At 42.2% G+C, this 19,764-nt stretch overlaps 1 protein-coding gene and 1 pseudogene across 7 annotated transcripts in view; both read right to left on the bottom strand.

The window, feature by feature from the left end:
• UNC5D (unc-5 netrin receptor D) overlaps positions 1-19,764 on the bottom strand; it is a 682,528-nt gene that overhangs the window by 376,139 nt on the left and 286,625 nt on the right. The window lies entirely within an intron of this gene.
• Positions 2,102-2,730, bottom strand: LOC115867493 (transcription factor BTF3 pseudogene; annotated as a pseudogene).

The following is a 19,764-nucleotide window of genomic DNA, read 5'->3' as shown; positions in this document are numbered from 1 at the left end:
CTGATATCAGGGTAGTAGTTTCATTAGACCTTCTCACTTCCGAAGGATCCACAGTATAAACTTTCAGAGGCAGCAACATAATCCTTCTCATCAAATATTTGGGCGACAGGTGGAAAATTGTTCTGCCAGCTGAAGAAGACAAAATCCATTCCTTCTGGCAATTTTCTGCAATGAAAACTCCAGGAATGAATGTGCAATAACTTGTGGAAATTTCAAATATTCTCACACAAAAGCAGCGTCCTCCAAATCTCGAACTGTAAACGAACTCCAAACGAACTCCTTGCTTATCTGAATGTTAAAATGTTGATTTCGTTTTGTGTTTGAATGGCCACTAAAGAAGAAGAAAATACTTTCAGACTTTTAAAGCCAAAGAAATGTTACATTCAAACAAAGTAAAGGCACGTTAAAAGCTGTACTTGGTTAGTAGCATCTCCCAGGTCGGGATGCAAGAACCAAAAGACCATTTTCTACCACTACCTTGTTCCCAGCGACAGGAGCTTATCTGCTCAGATTAGGATACTGTGCACACGCCAGCCCGGAAATGGATGTCCGGTTTGACTCTTCTTGGTTGGTTGCAACAAGTTCCATCCGCTCTGTGATGCACAGCTGGATCACTCTGGTGTTCTGATAATGTCTCTTCAAGGTTTCTCTCGAAAGCCCTCGTTTGCTCACTCCCTAAGAGCTTGGCAGGTGGGTAGGTGATGACAGGGGAAGCTAAAAGGGTCTGCAGCATGTTAATGATGGAGAGAGGATTGCACACCAGCACTCCAGGTCCTCAGTTTTGCACGTGAATTGTTCAACCATTCTTTCCTGTGTGGGGTTTACACTTAGTAGGTCACCTGGCTGCTGAGATGCGTGACGGATCCAGTTGAAGGACAGGTGGGGAATGAGGGTTCTATTAACACCATACTGAACAAATTAATACTGAACAAATTAATTCAATCTACTTTAATTTGGAGGCTCTTCCTACCCCCACACCCTTTTCACCAATAGATTTCTTATTTATGTGGCTTGTGTTTGTAATGTAAGCAATTGATTCCAATTTCCTCAAGTGGAATTTTACGCAATCCGTCGGTGAAGTGTATTTTTGCAATGCTTAAAAATTTAAGTGAATGATGGAAACAAAATGACCAGTTGCATGCATTATCTAGTTTTAAAAAGCAAACTCTTTTCAGAGGTTTTAAAAGAACCTATTTAACAGGTAAGTAACCATTATACACAACACCATTCAGTGGCTCAAGGACAATTTCTCTGATGCCTTCTCTGCTTCATGCACCATGCTAGGAGTGAAATACTGAGTATCAGGAGACAAAATCCCTCCCCTTCAAGTAGTTGACGTTTTTAGGGCAGGGAGAGACAGACAATATACACATTTTCAACATCTTTAAAAATATATAGCATGTTAGATGATGACAAAGTTCTGTAGAAAAAATAGAGCAGGGAAGAGATTGTTGGGTAAAGAGGGAATTACAATTGATGACAGTGTGGCTAGAAGGGCTTAGGATGGCAAAGGAGGTAAGAAGGCAATGCATATCTAGGAAAGAACATTTCAAGCACAGGGAATAGTACATGCAAAGGTCCTGAGGTGAGAGTGTGCCTTTAATACTAGACAAACCATAGGAAGCAAATGTGGAGAGAGGTATGTATGGGGGAGGGTGGGCAGGTGGCAAAGGGAAGAGAGAAGGAGATGAGAATAAGGAAGGGATGGGGACAGCACACATGCAGTCCCTTTTAGGTCCCTGGACTTTTGAGTTTGAGTCTGAGCGAGATTACGAACCTTTGACATTTCCAGACAGAGGAGTCATCATCATGATCTCACTTTCCCTTTCTTTTTTTTAAAAAAAAACAAAACTAGGCAAAGAACTTCATTAACCTTTGTTTCAAACTTTATTCCCAGGCTTCTTCACCTTAATTAATTAGTGGCGAAGAATGAATTGTATATAAGCAAAAACTGAAAAGAACTGCAGTGTCCGGGGGCTTGGGCTTAAAAATATTAGAGATCTAGATTTTATCAGATCCGTAAACAAAATTTTAAAAAGCAGTCACAATATAAACTAGCAGGTCCCAGTAACTTCAAGATTTATCCCCTTCAGAAGCTGACTCAATTGTCTGCTTCGTTCTTGGAAGCCGCATCAATATTCTCCACAAGATCTGGAACTTCATCAACCTCCTCCTCTCCAGTAGCAAGCGGTGCCTTTCCATCCAGAGACTGTTTGGGCAGAGCTCCAGCCAGTCTCCTTAAACTGGTCAGACTGTCTGCGCCAAGCTGGTTTAAGATGCTGGGTAGCACTTCTGTCAGCTGCTTTGTCTCAGCATGGCCTGTGCAGGGTGAAAGTGTCTGCTGCCAGAGATGCCTGAACTTCAGGGTTGTTAAAGTGCATCACTGTTCTTGGTTTGTGAACACATGCAACCCCTTCAATACCAGCGATATCGTTTACCCCTAACTTCTTTAAAGAGGACCGAAGTTTTCCGTCCTCTGCTGTGGCTGTTCTATGAACCACCTTCTTTCTGCGAGCTGTTCCTTTCCCACCCACGCGCACTTGTGCCTGCAGTTTGGCGAGTCTCTCCTGGCGCACGATCGTTTCTTTCCTCTGAGGCTCCTGTCCTCGGGTTCCGCCGCGAGGTGGAAGAAGAGACAAGAGACGGCATCGCCTGGCCCCCAGGGCGGCCACCCCTGGCCCGACCTCGACCCCGAGAGTCAGCCTGAGTGGGTGTGCCTGTCCGTAGCATCGCCTTCCTCTCCTGCCCTGTCCCTCCCTGTCTCGCTCCTTCCGGGCACTTCCCGCCCCCGTTCCCATCCTCCTCCCATGCCGGTGTCCAGAGCCTTTTTGTACCTTGTTGGAGTGGAAATGGGGCCACGCGGGGGACTAGGGTTGGCGCTCAGGGGGTCTCGGGCAGACCAGCTGAGATAAGGCGCACACACACACAGGGACGCAAGATGGCGGCTAGTCACTTTCTCTGCATCGGCTCAGACGTTACCTTTTCTCTGAGGCCAACACTGATGACCCTGTTTAACCCTGAAACCCATGTCCCTCCTTCACTCCCTCATGGCCTGACTTTTTCTTTTTCCATAGCATTTTCACCTTCTAAGTTTCTAGATCACTTTTCTTATTTATAAAGCGTAGTCTATTCCTGCTTCTCTACTAGGATGTCAGGTACACAAAGGCAGGGACCTGTCTCTAGGTCACTGGCAAATCCCAAGTACCTGGACGAGACTCTGGCTCAGTAAGGCTACAAACCTTATACGTTCTTCTTATTGAGTCATGAAAGCTGATATAAAAGGATCTGCTAAGGATGATTTCCAAACAGCTCTAGAAAGCTATTCCATCCTGAATGATGAAGGGAAATATGGGGAAAAGCAGGTACTAAGAAAAAAACAGTAGTTCTTAATCATCCAAGTCTGTGAAGTGGAAGACAACAAAGGGTAGAAAAAGGTTGACAGTCCTCACCTTAAATGAGTCACTATAAGAAAGAAACTAAAATAATTTGCCACTGTTTCTCCTCAAGATTGTAATACCTAAATGCCCATCAACAGACAAATGGATAAAGAAGATGTGGTACATATATACAATGGAATATTACTCAGCCATAAAAAAGGAACAAAATTGGGTCATTTGTAGAGACATGGATGGACCTAGAGACTGTCATACAGAGTGAAGCAAGTCAGAAAAACAAATATCGTATATTAATGTATATATGTGGAATCTAGGAAAATGGTACAGATGTACCAGTTTGCAAGGCAGAAATAGAGACACAGATGTAGAGAACAAACGTATGGACACCAAGGGGGGAAAGTGGCAGGGGGGGCGTTGGTGGTGGGAGATTGGGGTTGACATGTATACACTGATATGTATAAAATGGATAACTAATAAGAACCTGCTTACATGGGAGTGAGTGAACTGATGAGGATGATTATAATTTTTGTGACTTTCTGTCTGAATAAAAAATCTCCCCCCCAAAAAAAGAACCTGCTGTATAAAAAATTAAATTAAATTTTAAAAAAAGATTGTAATATCCTCCAAAGTTCAAGAAATTGCTCTTGGTCAGATTATAAGAATCCTACCGCATAAACTGCAAGGGAAGAAATGTAATTTAAGTTCTTGGTAAATTCAATTAGTTTTTTAAAATAGATAATCGTAAAACTTTCTAAGAACCAAGGTTAATGCAGCCAGGTAACGAAGTGACCTCAGGCCCAATTACTCTTTTAATATTTTAATATGTGGAGAGACAGACCTCCTTCCCTTATTCATTTTTTCTGTGTGTCTGAGTAACGAGTCCTCAGAATACATGGTGAATTGAGATACAGTGCAAACACATCTGCAATCTGCTCTCACATTCAATAACTTAGTAGACATACACATTCTGCAGTAGAGTATCCCTAATTTATACCCTAATTAGAAATGATGATACTTTATACAGATACACCTCTAAATTTTCTATAACAGGAGAGTTTGCCAAGTAAATTTTAAAAATGTAAATAAGACTGGAGGAGGAAACTGTTGAAACTAGTTTAAAAACTATCTTTCAAGGACTTCAGAAGCCTCCATTCTACATGAGGGCTAAGTAAATCCACTTAGTAATCTATTCAGAGAATTCAACTCTATTTGCATGGCTATGAATTGAGGAAGTTATCAAATGTCTTTTTAATTTATGCTATATGTTTGTAACTTGCCTTACCATAGTACATAGATAATAGTTGAGATTGTATGGGGGTGAGGTGTTCTGGTCAGGTGTGATTTCCGGTTAGAATTACAGCATCTCAGAGTTGGAATGAAATTTAAATATAACCTTATCTCAACATCCTTCAGATGCTTGAACTTCTATCAACATATTGTCCATCTTCTGCCAAAGCACATCAGATGAGGAGGCAATCATTGCCTCTCAGTCTCCTTTTCCTTCTAAGAGTCAGAGGCCCAGAAGACTCTGGCAGTGGTTAAGCTTAATCAGCTCTGGAGTCAGAGAGCCTGGATTCAGATAACCCCATATCACTGTGAGACCTTCAGTAATTTATTTAACACCTAAACCTCCATTTTTCTTATATGCAAAATAGGGGTAAACCTAGAACTTCCTCCCTGCGGTGGTTGTGAAAACTAGAATTTAAACCATATAAAATGCTTATTATTGTATTCAGGGTATTGAAATCAGTGTTTTTGCTCTTGTTATGATCATTTCTGCACACTGGGACAATGAGAATTAGCCAGAAATCATGTCAATTAGAATTACACAAGACTCATCTATTTTCTTGGCATCTCAGGGTTTTACAGCACCTCATGAAGCCTGGTTACCGAGAAAGATCAGAGTTCCGTGAAAGAGGCGCTGCTCATATATTGACCCTAAGGAATAATCTAGAAATCACTTCTGAGAGGAAAAGTCCCTGAAAGCTTGATTTTCCTAAGAGCTGTGAATTCTCTTACACATGAAGACTCAACAGTTGATGAATTGAGGTCTTGCTAGTCGGATTCCAGTGAATAGAGACTTCACTATATAATTGGCCTTTCTATCAATTAGTCCCAATTGGTAAATTTTACTGTACATTTGTCCCTGTCAAGAATGAATTAATAATTTAAGCGTGACATTACATAAATACCAGACATTGATGTATGTGTATCATCTTCGGTATACATCAATATTCCCGTTAAGTCCTTGAGAGTGGCAAGAGCAGGCCAGGTGATCAGGAGGAAGTTTTGCAGGACCTCTGCGAACCACACAGACCCAAAAACAGTGCAAAAATCACCTCCTGCAAAAAACAAGGAACTGGGTTCCAATCAGTAGACTGCAAACCTGACTTGTCTTGCCAAGCCAAGATGCTGGGCAAACTGTCTGTGTTTGAGTTCACTGGTGAAGCTCTTGGGCTCCGGGCAACCACACGGGGCAGAGGTTGTAAGAGGCTATTTGTCACAGCCTCAACAATGAGGCTTTATTTTCCCTAAAGGAGTCAGAGCCAGGAGCTGCTAACTGGTCACAGGTGTGCACACATGCAAGCACGCAACCAATGATGCCCATTTCAACCTAGGAGCTGATGAGAAAGGTTGGGGAAAGTAACCAGCCCGGGGGAAGAATACAAGGGAAGAAATTCCGCATGTGCTATGTCCCAGCGTCTCCAAGAGCCACACTTGCCTCAATTATATACAATGGAATATTACTCAGCCATAAAGAAGAACGAAATAATGCCATTTGCAGCAACATGGATGGACCTAAAGATTTTCATACTAAGTGAAGTAAGTCAGATAAAGACAAATATCATATGATATCACTCATACGTGGAATCTAAGTTTTAAAAATGACACAAATGAACTTATTTGCAACGCAGAAAACAGACTTACAGATATTAAAAACAAACTTGTGGTTGCCAAAGGGGAAACACGGGGCGGGGATACATCAGGAGCTTGGGATTAACTTACACACACTACTACATATAAGATAGATGACCAACATGGACCTGCTGCATAGCACAGGCAACTCTACTGACTGAATACTCTGTTGTGATAACCTATATGAGAAAAGAATCTCAAAAAGAATGAATATATGTATAACTGAATCACTTTGCTGTACACCTGAAACTAACACAACATTGTAAACCAACCTGTACTCTTATAAAAAAAATAAAGTTAAATTAAAAATTCTTAATTCCCCTAGCAAGCTAGCCAAGCTACAGATCTTTACACAGGCTCTGTATTTGGCACTGTGTTCCCTTTCTAACAGCAGGGCCCTACTCATCTGTACCCTTTCCTGGACCTCCCTTCCCACTTCTTGGCCCTGGTGCGTCACCCTGTTTCCCATGAAGGCCACTTGCCCTTGTTCCTACTACTTTGACGCAATGAGGAATATATTTTCCTTGATCAATCCACAAGAAATGAAGCCGTGCTCCTCCTGGGATACTGATTACTCCCTCCTGCCCCCACACTCCACCCTACACTACTTCCCCGTGTCTACGTAATTTCCGCGTATAGACCTTTATCCTACGACACAGTATTAAATAGGAGGAAAGAGCATGTGTCATCAGCCAGACACCACCTGAACTTGCACAATTTTAGTCCCTTAGCCTCCCTGAGGCATCATATCTTCCTCCTATTAAGATGGAGTTGATGATATCTACCTTAAGGAACGGCGGCAAGAATCTAAGTAACTAATTCTGTATTTCAGACATTAGCTATTATTAATTCAAACTATTTAAGAGTTAAAAATATGCTTACAAAAATCAAATCTGAGGCATGCGTACTGCTCTATTTCATTTTCTAAAGGTGGCAGAATTCTGCCATATACCTCCGATTCATTGCTAGACTACAGACAAAGCCCCACATCTTGCTTTTCCAACGCTCTCCCTCTCTGCTCAGCCTAAGCTTATCATCAGTGTGTGTAATTAAGGGGCTTAGTGCTTGGCTGCCATCCTGAGAGGCAGAGCCCCTGCCATGGTGCCACCTGGCAGTCTATCAGAATTTGTTTTCTGCCATTTCCTGCTCTGAAATCCTCTTTTTGAGAGGAAGTTGGAAAAGACATAGAACCATTTTCTACTTCCCAGCGGGACTTCAAAAAAAAAAGTGCAATTTGTCTTTCTGGAGGGCTCACTCTTGACTTGCCTGTTTGGTAATTACGAGAGAAGACTCAAAGGCAGTGGGTTCGGTAGAAACTCCCCGTCTTTGTATTTTTTTTCAGCGTCCAGTGAGTGACAATCTTTCTCATTAGAAAACTCCTGACGCTCCCTGGTCAAGTCAGAATGTCAGGCCCTAAGCAGATGAAGATAATTTTAAAAACTGAAACGATCTAGACCTCGGTCAGAGTTTCAACTTCTCTTCCCAGCTGCATATGAAAATAATCATTAACTTTAAACAGAACAAACTAAAGACCCTCCAAGGTCACTGCATTACAAATGCACTACAGTCCACACAGTGAGGAAACAGAGTATCAGGGTGTCAAGAAGTTTCCAGATGGGAGTTTCAAGTTTTTAAAGCATTCCTCATTCCCACCTGTGTTAACCCACTGGTTTCTTATAACAGCCCCGGGAGATGTCATTATAAAGTTCATTTCACTAAGAAAATTTTAGTGCCCAATTTGCCATCTCAGGACCAGTGAGTGACAAGAACAAGGGCTTCTGGCTTCAACTTCAGCATTTTTCCATCAAACCAGGGCCCTTGCAACCTACTCAGTTCCAAAGGAAAGGTTCCTCTGTATTTTTCTTCTCGATTTGTGTTTTATCAATAACTGAGACCCATGACAATTTCTCCATCTGCCAGACTGCTGTCACCGTCTTCCAGAACCTTGTTCACAAAGCCATTCTTACACAGACAAGGACAGACTGCATCTAACGGCACCAATAAAGGTGGCATTTCACCCACACTGTAGGTCCGTCAACAGGGGCTGATGGGAAGGGAGGTCCCGATGGAGAGGTGCCCAAAAGGCTCAGCCCTCCAAAAACACCTTCAAAAGGGATGGGTTAACCTGAAAAACATGATTCTGAAAACTCAGGACAATATTAAATAAATCAGTTAAAGCCATGCAGCCCCTCATCTACTCCTGGAGCTTGACAGTCCTCTTCCAACAATGCCGATTCACAAAATCATGCCTGTCCCACTGGGGATCCGCAGGTCCCTTCCATCTCACAGTCCTTGAATGCCTACAGAGTCATTAGCCTGTGCTGGACCACAGCTGCCCTGTTCCGAATCCCCCTCTGATAATATCCCCTGCAATGACTTCACTGGCACTCTCAGACTCAACAGATAGGAGTCCTACCCAAAGCAAACAGGTCTCTGAATTAGGTTGTAAGTTATAATCTGTACTTTGTGAGCTCTAGAATCAACAACTGGCCCATCATTTCCTAACCGTGTGGCCTTAGGCAAGCTTTTTTTTTTTTTTTTTTTTTTTAAAGCTGCGAGGCATGCGGGATCTTAGTTCCTCCACCAGGATCGAACCCGTGCCCCCTGAAGTGGAAGCTCTGAGTCTTAACCACTGGACTGCCAAGGAAGTCCCTTAGGCAAACTATTTACATCTTCAAACTTCAGACTCTTTGTCTCCAATGCTGAATAGTTCTACCTACATCTCTAGTGGATACCACTGCTTACGAGCTCCTTCCTCTTTTTGAGGAGGAATGCCGTCTACCACTCTCCTTTGCAAGGCTCTGCAATGTTTTATGCCCATCAGGATAATTCCAATTCCATTTGCCTTACCAGTAATAGGCATGGGAAACAATTTCGACCATTAAGATGTGAATGACAGTATGCTAGGGGACTTTGAGACTTAAAATGATACACTCACACAGAAAGGACGTTTCTTCTACTAGACGATGTTGTGTCTGGATGCGATGGCTGGAACGGCTACAGTTATCTTGTTACCATGAGTGGAGTCAGCCTGAGTATACAATTCAGCTAACTCACTGAGGATTATAATGTTCCAGAGTACCTGGTTTTCTGACATCCTCAATGAATGGCTGAATCAATCACTTCTGTTGCATCGAATAATAAAATTCTTATAATTTAGATCATCTGAGTCAGGGCTTTTTCCTACCACTTGAAGTTGGCAGAAAGCATATTAGCTGACAATATCGAACAACAAATGTCTCAATGTCAAGTATTATTTGAAACATGTCAGTACATTAGCTTATTTGATGATCACAACAATCCTTTCAGGCTGCTAGGAAACAGCACAGAGAGGTTAAGTTACCTGCTCAATTCACCTAGCGGGGAGCAGAAAAGGAGGCATTTGAGCCCAGGCGATCTGGGTCAGAGCCAACCACTGTGCAAAATCTCCTTCCTTCCTTACATGCATTATCTCAGAGGGGGATAATAGGCTTAGCTTTAAAATAAAGTCATCTAGACAACCTCTAATGCAAAGTTGGAGGAACTTAAATATGCTGGTAATTTTGTACTAATGATGACGTGTTTCATATGCTTCCGACAGTATCAGCAACCTCCTCACCCACTGTAATTTGCTTCATCTCATCCTCCAGTATCTGAGTTTATTTTTTGCACTGACCCTCACCACAAACCTCCCAGTGGTTTCTTGATGGTCTACACCCCCAACATCAAACTGGTCACAAATGAGCCCCGACTTACACCTGATTCTCAATGCTGGCTTTTCTTCTCTCTGGAGCTTCCAATGTTACATGCCACTCGGACTCTCAATTTTTTCATTGATTTTTTAAAATTATTTTTTGAACAACTGATTTAGTCTCTTCAAGCCAGCTTAGCAGAGTAGCTTCTGGCCATTCAATGGCACTAGGACCCATTTTCCTTTTTGTCTTCTAAATATTCCCCTAATTTTCTGACATCCTTAGATCCAATCATTCCCAAGTAATTGAATCCTGAATACGTTCATATAATCCCATCCCTACCCAGTCTAGAACAATGACTCTTTTATCTCTTAGTGGCCTCTGTGAGTCTGGCTTAGTTGTTCCTCTATCTGCAGAGGGCACTTGAGGAGGGAAACAGGTTGCTGAATGGTGGGGGGAAGGTGGATTCCGCTTTCCTGTCAGGGAGGAAGAGCCATAACAAAACCACCATGACCAGAGTCCTTAGCTATATAGTTTTACAGCAACTATATGTAATACTTCTTGGTATTCCCAAGGTGGCTTGAAAACTAACAGCTAGCATTGATAGATCATCTATGATAGGCAATGCCCAAGCAAGGATGTATATCAGCTCTTTTAATCACCCTTACAGTGCTACCTTCCTGTTAGCTCTCCATATGCCAAAGGTCAAAACAGAAAGGTTATGTAAGTTGCCCAAGGCTGCACAGCTGGTCATGGCTAACCCAGGCTTTGACTCAGGTGTCTGGGTCCACAGCCAATGCCCTTTAACAACAGTGTCGTAACACCAGAACTAAGTGAAAATGTATCAATAACCATTGCTTCCTTCCAGCCAGAAACTTCTGTCAATGTGTGACCCAACCTCCCTCTAAACTTGACCTCATACCCTGCCCAGCCTAGGAGACCCTCATATCTGTTATCTTTCTGCCTCTTATCCATCTTTCGAGAACTAAAGCTAATTAAGATCAGCCGAACATGGCAACGGTTCCATGTGTTAAAAATCACAAGAGATAAAACTGTAAAGTAGGAAATACTGTTTCTTGAATTTAAGTCATATGTGTTCAATATTAATGAACACTCTGCCGGGCACACAGCTAGCATGCATGTGACAGGTAGCTATATTTAATGTTCTTTTCACTGTCCCACTCTCTTTCTTTAGATCTTAAGATAGCGCCAAACAAGGAGGCATTTCTAATATACACTCTTCTGTAATGATGATTCAGAGGGAGGGACACTAGGGGTGGGAGTGGGAATTAAAATTCTAACTCCCTTTCTATTAAGAAAACGTCCAGCACAGCCTTTAAGCATTCTAATTAACAAAAACTTATGGAGAAACTTATTAAGAATAATGAGTAGCATAAGAGAATACAACTCTAACAGAGAGAGTGAAATACACAAATTCTTGAGCTGAGGTCAAATTCTATCTCTGACATTTGCCAACTCTGATCTTGGGCAAGTCATTTCACCCAAGGGCAGATTCTGATGCCAGCTCTACCTCTGTTTGAGTCCTGGCTTTGCCATGTTATTAAGCTGTGTGAATTTGGGCACTGCTGCAAATCACCTGGGGATGCTGTTAAAATGCAGGTTCTGATGAAACCATTCTGGGGAAAGGCATGACATTTTGTCTATCTACCAAACTCCGAAGTAATATGCGAACGGCCTACAGATCCACTTTGAGAAGTTTAAGCAGTTTCCTCATCTGTTAAAAAAAAGAAGAAAAATGAAAAGAGAGGTATCTACCTCAGAGTTCTTGATACTACAGCTGACCCTTGAACAACACGGGTATGAACTGAGAAGGTCCACTTACAGGCAGATTTTTTTCAATTGTAAATACTAACAAATCTACACGAGTCGCGGTCGGTTGAATCCGCAGATGCCCAGGGCTGACTATGTTATGTGGAGATTTGTGGAGGGGGGACACCCCTAACCCTCACATTGTTCAAGGGTCAACCGTATATGTGAAAGAAGGCTCGTTACTAAATATTATGAGCACTGAAGCTCAGGGAGCTTTCACTTTGATCCAGGCTGGTAAGGGCAGTCCTGAAATTTGTCCCTGCTCACACGCGTATGTGACAATTCTGCTTAGGTCTGAACAGTACCTAGTCTTTATATTAAAAAGGACTTTGGGGATTTCCCTGGCGGTCCAGTGTGGTTAGGACTCCGAGCTCCCACTGCAGGGGGCACGGGTTCAATCCCTGGTCGGGGAACTAAGACCCCACATGCCGTGAGGCGTGGCCAAAAATAAAATGAAAACAAAGATGACTTTGGCTTGTAGGAAGGATAACTTTATGGGCTGCCCTTATCTCCAAGTTCACCCCACCCTGGGACTCGTTATCTAGTTCTGTGCTTCAGGTAAGCTATGCCATGATGTCCTTACCTCAGCGAGGCTCTGCAGAAATGAAGAGGGGGAACTTCCCATAAAACATGTTTATAATTGGCTGTGTGAGACCACCACATTTATATCTACCAATGAGGATTAATATGCTCATAAAACACCAGTAGTAGCTGTCTCTCTCACCAGCTGAGAAGAAAGCATTATTCCACTGCAGTCTCTTTTGTATCTAAATCCATATTTTACCTACCTATATATTTACAAAACAAATTTTAAATATTAAGTAGAATGCAAGTTATAACAAATAATCACGTCTCCCACGCTTATTCAATGCCAAGGTTAAGAAAGGAAATCGCATCAATAACATGAGTCAGTCCCTCAAACACAAGGTTTTATTTGTTAAGACAGCAAATAAAGCACAAGATGGTGTTTGCTCATAGGTAAAATACCAAAGCAGGAAGGCCATAAGCTCAGGGGAATTCTACATTCATTCAAATAGATTCTCATGATGGTAAGAATGGGGGTAATTTAATCCAAATTGTTTAATTCTGAATGAGAAAAGAGGTGACTAAACGTTTCTTTTTCCCTTCCTTTTTGTCTTCTGTCTGCCCTTGCACAGAGACTTCAAAAACCAAGACAGATGCAGTGAAGCTTTGGTTCTGGGTAACTTGAGAGGTTCCCCCCAAAGGGAGTTCATTTCTCTCTCCCTCACAGCACTCAGCCACTGCTACCTGGGGCTCAGCCCATTGCGATCTGCTTTTGAGAGCTCTCCTCTCCTTAGCCTAAGATCTCTTGTACAGACACCTAAATGCAAGCAGCCATCAGCACAAAAGCAACATCTAGGGGACAAGCAGGCTGCAGGCTAGCCAGGGAGGGCACCTTTGCTTTTAGCCTTTGTCAGGCAGCGCCCAGAAGTGATGGAGTTCTTCGAATTTATTTCTGACACTAAGCCCCTCTATACACACGGACTTATTCTGTCTGCCTTGGTAATCACATTTTGTGAACCCTGTAAACTTTTCCGCAGAGCACTTTCATGCCTGACTGTCTTCCTGCTTCCGGTCGTCAGACATCACATTTACTGAGCACCTACCATATACCCGCTAATGTGCTAGGCACTGGTGCGCAAATCAGACATGTTCCCTGACGTCACCGAGCTTATGGCAAAGCACCCACGGAGGCACCAAGCATCGCGGTCCTCTAAACGACTAAAGGGATCCTTCTCACTACTCCCCCGGCCCCACCAGTTTTTATAACAGTTTTATGAACCCCTATTATAGGGTTTTTGGTTTTATTTTTAACGAACCCATTTTTAAAAGGTCATATTTACCCATCTCCACTCCCCAAAGTAGACAATATCTGGTCAATTTCACAACGATCTTGCCCAATCGTTTGCTTTAATTTCACTCATATGCATGCATTCAATCAATGCCCAATCCTTTAACAGAGCAGCTGTGGTATGCGGGCTTTGTACTAAGCCTGAGGATAACCCCCGGCCCTCAAGAGGCTCCTAGCCTAGTAGGCAAGGTGGAGACACTCAGTAGGATTTGATGAGTAGTATAATGGGAAGTTCAGTGGCACATATATACAATGGAATATTACTCAGCCATAAAAAGAAACCAAATTGAGTTATCTGTAGTGAGGTGGATGGACCCGGAGACTATCATACAGTGTGAAGTAAGTCAGAAAGAGAAAAAGAAATACCATATGCTAACACATATATATGGAATCTAAAAAATAAAATGGTTCTGAAGAGCCTAGGGGCGGGACAGGCATAAAGACCCAGACATAGAGAATGGACTTGAAGACAAAGGGAGGGGGAAGGGTAAGCTGGGACGAAGTGAGAGAGTGGCATGGACATATATACACTACCAAATGTAAAATAGATAGCTAGTGAGAAGCAGCTGCATACCACAGGGAGATCAGCTCGGTGCTTTGTGACCACCTAGAGGGGTGGGATGGGGAGGGTGGGAGGGACGGAGATGCAAGAGGGAGGAAATATGGGGATACACATATATGTACAGCTGATTCACTTTGTATAAAGCAGAAACTAACACACCACTGTAAGGCAATTATACTCCAATAAAGATGTTAAAAAAAAAAAGATGCCCGAGACGACTTCACAGTGGAGTAGTTAAGTCATTGGTTCATGCATACACAGCTTGACTAGAAACATAATAGAAGCATTTCACATCTTACAAGCCTAACAAGTCAATAGAAGAGAGAAAGACAAATATCCTTGAAAACTAAGTAATACTATTAGAATACATAGCTTAATGCCACCAAAACATGAAATCAATTATAGTCAACCCTCGGGACCTGCGGGGGATTGATTCCAGGACCCACTATGGATACAAAGATCCAGAGGCTTGAGCCCCAGTGTCAGCGCTCTGTATTCACAGGACCCACGTCCACGGATTCAACCAACCACGGATACAGAGGGCCACCTGGTTTTAAAATGGAAGGTGATGCACTAATCTGTTGTTTAATGCTGTCTTGGGTTTGAGCGGTGCAAGATAACGTTCACGCCTTCCCAATTGGATATCTTCACTTGCACAAAAATTCAGTTAGAATATCAGATGTTTTGCATTTCCAGCATGGACATTAATGAAACATGGAGGGAGGGGGATGAGAAAATGAGATCTTTGAGTTGCCATGATTCACATTTTTTTTTCAATATCATGCAATGTTCCCACTAATGAGTAATACTGAGAAGCAATATAGGTTATTCACTGTTACGTATTAATAACGCCCTGCTGCTTGAGAACAAAAACAGGCCTTTTACATGCTGCTTATAAACAGCATATACGCTCCTGCAGCTTCTGCTTTGCTCCGTTCCTCCCTCCAAGTTATTCTTCTTAAAAGCTTTTCAACATTAAAACCAAAACTTTCAAGGGAGATGAAATGGGCTCCTGAAAAATTGCTTCCTCTGGCTAGACGGTGCCAGAACAGATATAATTAAAATATACTTACAACATTTATTTAAAAGTCTTCACCCCAGAGAACAAAGTTTTGCCAACCACTAAACTCAGTGTAGTCACCGAATCACGTGTGGTTTCTTTAGTGGCAAAACTTATCCCTTTGGTCAGTTATGATAAATCAAAGAAAGAAACTTCCATGGGGGAGAATTAACCAACAGCAAGGCTAATACCCAACTTTCACAAAGGATAACTGAAACCAAGATTCCTCCCAAATGCAACTATAGACTTAAGATAGGTGCTTATCAGGCCTCTGGTCTGAATTGTCTGCTAATATATGGACTTGCAAACTGGCAGGAGGACAATATTGAATGAAAGTGAATCCTGCCCTGATCATAATTGCACCTGTGCTGTGTGGTGTTGATTCTTTGCTAGAGAAACACTTCATTTACCGAAGCTGTTGGTCTGAACCAATCCCCAAGCTCTTCCCTCAACTTGATTTGTAGATCAATTGTTGTGATTAAAGTAAGGGGATTTGAGGAAGCCAAATGCTGATTCAAACATTCGAAGTGCTTACAGCAGTGTTATACACATCCTGCTTTAGACTAAGCTGGTGGAGTTCTTGTTTCCAAGCAAGGAAGTCTCAGAAAATTGCTCAATGCTTGGAAGCTACTGTGGGGGGCGGGGGGGGGCGTGGAGAGGATCTACCCAGGGAAATAAGAGCATGTGGATGAAAGTAATGAGAATATAGAGGGTAAGTTCGTAAAAACTAAATTTTTGCCAACGATGGTGTGATTCACACACTTCCTTACGTGGCTGTGAGTTTCAAGCTAATGAAGCTGGGTTTGCGGAGCATCTATGTACACTCAACTACGACTCTGTGGTCATGCCTGATGACTAAATCCAGCCAACCACCTTAAGAGGAACAGACCAGCCACAACAATACGATGTGCGCCAACATGGCTGAAACACAAGTCCTGAAACCAAACATATATCTGCTCACATCTCGCCCCATTTTCTTCCCGGGATACTGGAAGGGGTCCATCTTCTTCTTCCTCCAAGGGTATATTTGATCCTATCCCTCCTACTTTTCCAGGATGCTCGCCTAATCACGTTTTCCTCTCTTTCCTACAGTATACAGCTTTCCCATTTCCCTGTAGTGATCCTTCTGGTCAAGATTTAGCTGTGATTAAATCTCTATCATGTTAATCAAAAACAGTATAAGATCTACACTCCACTATCTTTCTTCTCCTTCACGAGAGTGACCTACATTCACAGTTCCTTGATGCTCAATCTGTAACCTACTCAGTCCAGAAACAGTCAACCAACACAGATCCCACCAACATCACCAACGGTTTCCATGACGATAGCTCCAATGGACATTTTCGGCCTCCAACTTAATTTATAACATCTGACACATTTAACAACTCCCTTGTTCTTGAGATGTTATTTTGCTCTTGTTTGTCCTTAATCTCAAAGGATGTTTCTTCATGGTTTCCTTCAAATCCATCCCTGACTCGATTATTAAAATGCTGGAACACCCCAAGGTCCAGTCCTAGGTCACGTTTTTTTCTTGTGTTCTTCCTATCCATGTTCTGAGCTTCAGTTAACAAAAAAGGCACCTGACACTTGACATGTCCAAGACCTCCCTCATTTCTCCCTTCCTCATTGCCAACCCTGCCTTACCTCTGGTGCCGCCCCTCTAAAGGAAAGGTCCCACCAGGTTTCAAATTGGGTAGGTCAGCTACAATACGGATGCACCTCAAATAGTCTGGTGAGTGAAAAAAGCCAGAGAAAAAAGAACAGATTCTATGATTCCATTTATACGAAATGCCCATAAAAGGCAAATCTATAGAGATCAAAAAGTAGATGAGCTGTTGCCTAGGGCCAGAGATGGGAAAGGGGAGTGACTAAAAATGGTCATAAAGATTCTTTTTAGGGTGACGGAAATGTTTTAGAATTAGACTGATGTTGGCAGTGCAACTCTAAAAATACACTAAATTTTATCGACTTGTACACTTAAAAATGAATCAACTGGGCTTCCCTGGTGGCGCAGTGGTTGAGAGTCCGCCTGCCAGTGCAGGGGACACGGGTTCGTGCCCCGGTCCGGGAAGATCCCACATGCCGCGGAGCGGCTGGGCCCGTGAGCCATGGCCGCTGAGCCTGCGCGTCCGCAACGGGAGAGGCCACAACAGTGAGAGGCCCGCGTACCGCAAAAAAAAAAAAAAAAAAAAAAAAGGAATCAACTTTGTGAGATGTAAATTGTACCTCCATAAAACAGTTTTTAAAAGTTACATAAGTAGGAATTATATTTGCCTTTCCCCCCTTTTCTCTCTTACCTCCATGTTCAACCTATTCCTAGGTTCCACCCATTAGACTACTAAAATATTACTCAATTCATTCATTTCTCTCTATCGTGCTCTAATCTAATGAGCACCACCTTTTCCCTAACAATTGCAATGGACTTTTCACCAGAGTCTCCCTTCAGTTCTGGGAGAACAAAGTGTTCTCCACACTTCAGCCAGAAAGATCTTTTCTGCTTAGAAATCCTTTATTGACTCCCAGAAGTCCTTAGATAAAGACCACACGCCTTAAGTGACCCGAAAGACCCAGTGTGACTGGCCAGCTGCCCCTCTCCAGGCTTTCACCCCAGTCTCTCCTCCCCACACCCTGCTGGGTCAGCTACATGTTTTTATCTGCAGTGTTCTTCCACCCCTCCTTCACCTGCTCAATTCCAACTCCCCCTTCTCTGGGTAGCAGCCCAAGAATTAGCCTGAGGGAAATTAACCATTGGTTACTGCCCTCATAGAACCATGTTTCTTGTCTTCAGAAAACTAATCCCCGTATTACTCAGCCATAAAAAAAATAAAATAAGCCCACTGGCAGCAACATGGATAAACCTAGAGATTATCATATTAAGTGAAGTCAGAGAAAGACAAATATGTCACTTATATGTGGAATATAAAAAATGATACCAATGAACTTATTTACAAAACAGAAATAGACGCACAGACATAGAAAACAAATTTATGGTTACTAAAGGGGAAAGGGGGGAGGGACAAATTAGGAGTTTGGTATTAACATATACACACTACTGTATATAAAATAGATAACCAACAAGGACCTACTATATAGTGCAGGCAACTAGACTCAATATTTTGTAATAACCCATAAGGGAAAAGAATCTGAAAAAAAGAGATATGTATGTAAGTATAACGGAATCACTTTGCTATACACCTGAAACACAAGATTGTAAATCAACTATACTTCAATAAAAAATTAAAAAACAAAAAGAAAACCAATTCCAGTTTGTAATTAAACATTCACCACTGTGACAATCTGGGTTAATACCTGCCCCTTTTTCCACCCATGGAATTTGCATCAGAGCATGGAGTACATATGTATTTGCCCTTGTGGTCACCATCGTATCTTTAGCACCTAGACTAATACTTGGATGTAAACAATTAGCTCAAAGAATAGCTTCCCTGATAGTAATAGTTAATATCAACAACTTTTATTAATATATAATTCCTTTAAGCCAGTCAACGGGTAGGACACGGCTATTACTTTTAGTATTTCAATGATATTTTCATACACACACAATCCTTAATACACCTGAGAAATAATCTAGTTTCCCGATCTTCACTGAAGCCAGGTACACCGAGGACTGAAATGAACAAGCTAGTTGGGCCCAGAGAGTAGCAGGCAAATGGAGATACGGCCAAGCACATAAATATCAGGCAGAAATTACTTTTAAAGCTTGTCTCTAAATCATGACTTTTCTTCTATTTAATAGAATGAGCCTCTGCCAGCCAAAGAGAAATTTCACACTCCTCAAAGTCTGCTAGGAAAAGAGTGTTTTGACATCCTTTCCTTATCTCTACATACACTGACTTCTCCTGGAGCTTCTGTATGACAGCACCTCCGGCAAGGCCAGATTCCTCAGCCTCTCTTTTCCCTGTGATTAAAAATAAGCTCCCAAACATCACTTGGCAATAAGGCTAGCTGTCAGGCGTCTGGTCCCAGCTCAGACACTCTTTTTATGCCCTGGGCAGAACTCTGAGCCTCACTGGGCCCCTTCCTGGAGCACCACCCCCTAATCCAAAACCAGGAGCCCTTAAGAGACCAGACAGAGAAAGAAACCTGAGATGCTGGGTAGGAAAAGTGCCAAAACTATGTTTCTAAGATTCTTCTATCAGAGACTTTTTAAAATAAAATCATTAAAAAGTACAATGAAAACAGGACAAAGCAAAGTTCCTTTAAAAAAAATACATGTGAAAGATGAACTAAAATCACAAAAATGTAACAAATTTTGATGTTGTAGATGGGGACAAAATTCTGATTTGTCAGTATCATTCTGGACAATTACATCTAAATAAATATTCCAAGCATTTGACTCAACTTATGCGAGGCTCACTTTAGAAATTAGAATTCTGCCAGTGTGTACAAACAGTTTGAATAGCAAATAGTGAATGGAGAATACCGCTTTTGACCATGGT

The sequence above is a fragment of the Globicephala melas genome, chromosome 21 (genome assembly GCF_963455315.2).
Source record: "Globicephala melas chromosome 21, mGloMel1.2, whole genome shotgun sequence".
NCBI classification, from domain to species: domain Eukaryota; kingdom Metazoa; phylum Chordata; class Mammalia; order Artiodactyla; family Delphinidae; genus Globicephala; species Globicephala melas.
This window is presented reverse-complemented; position numbering and strand designations above follow the sequence as displayed.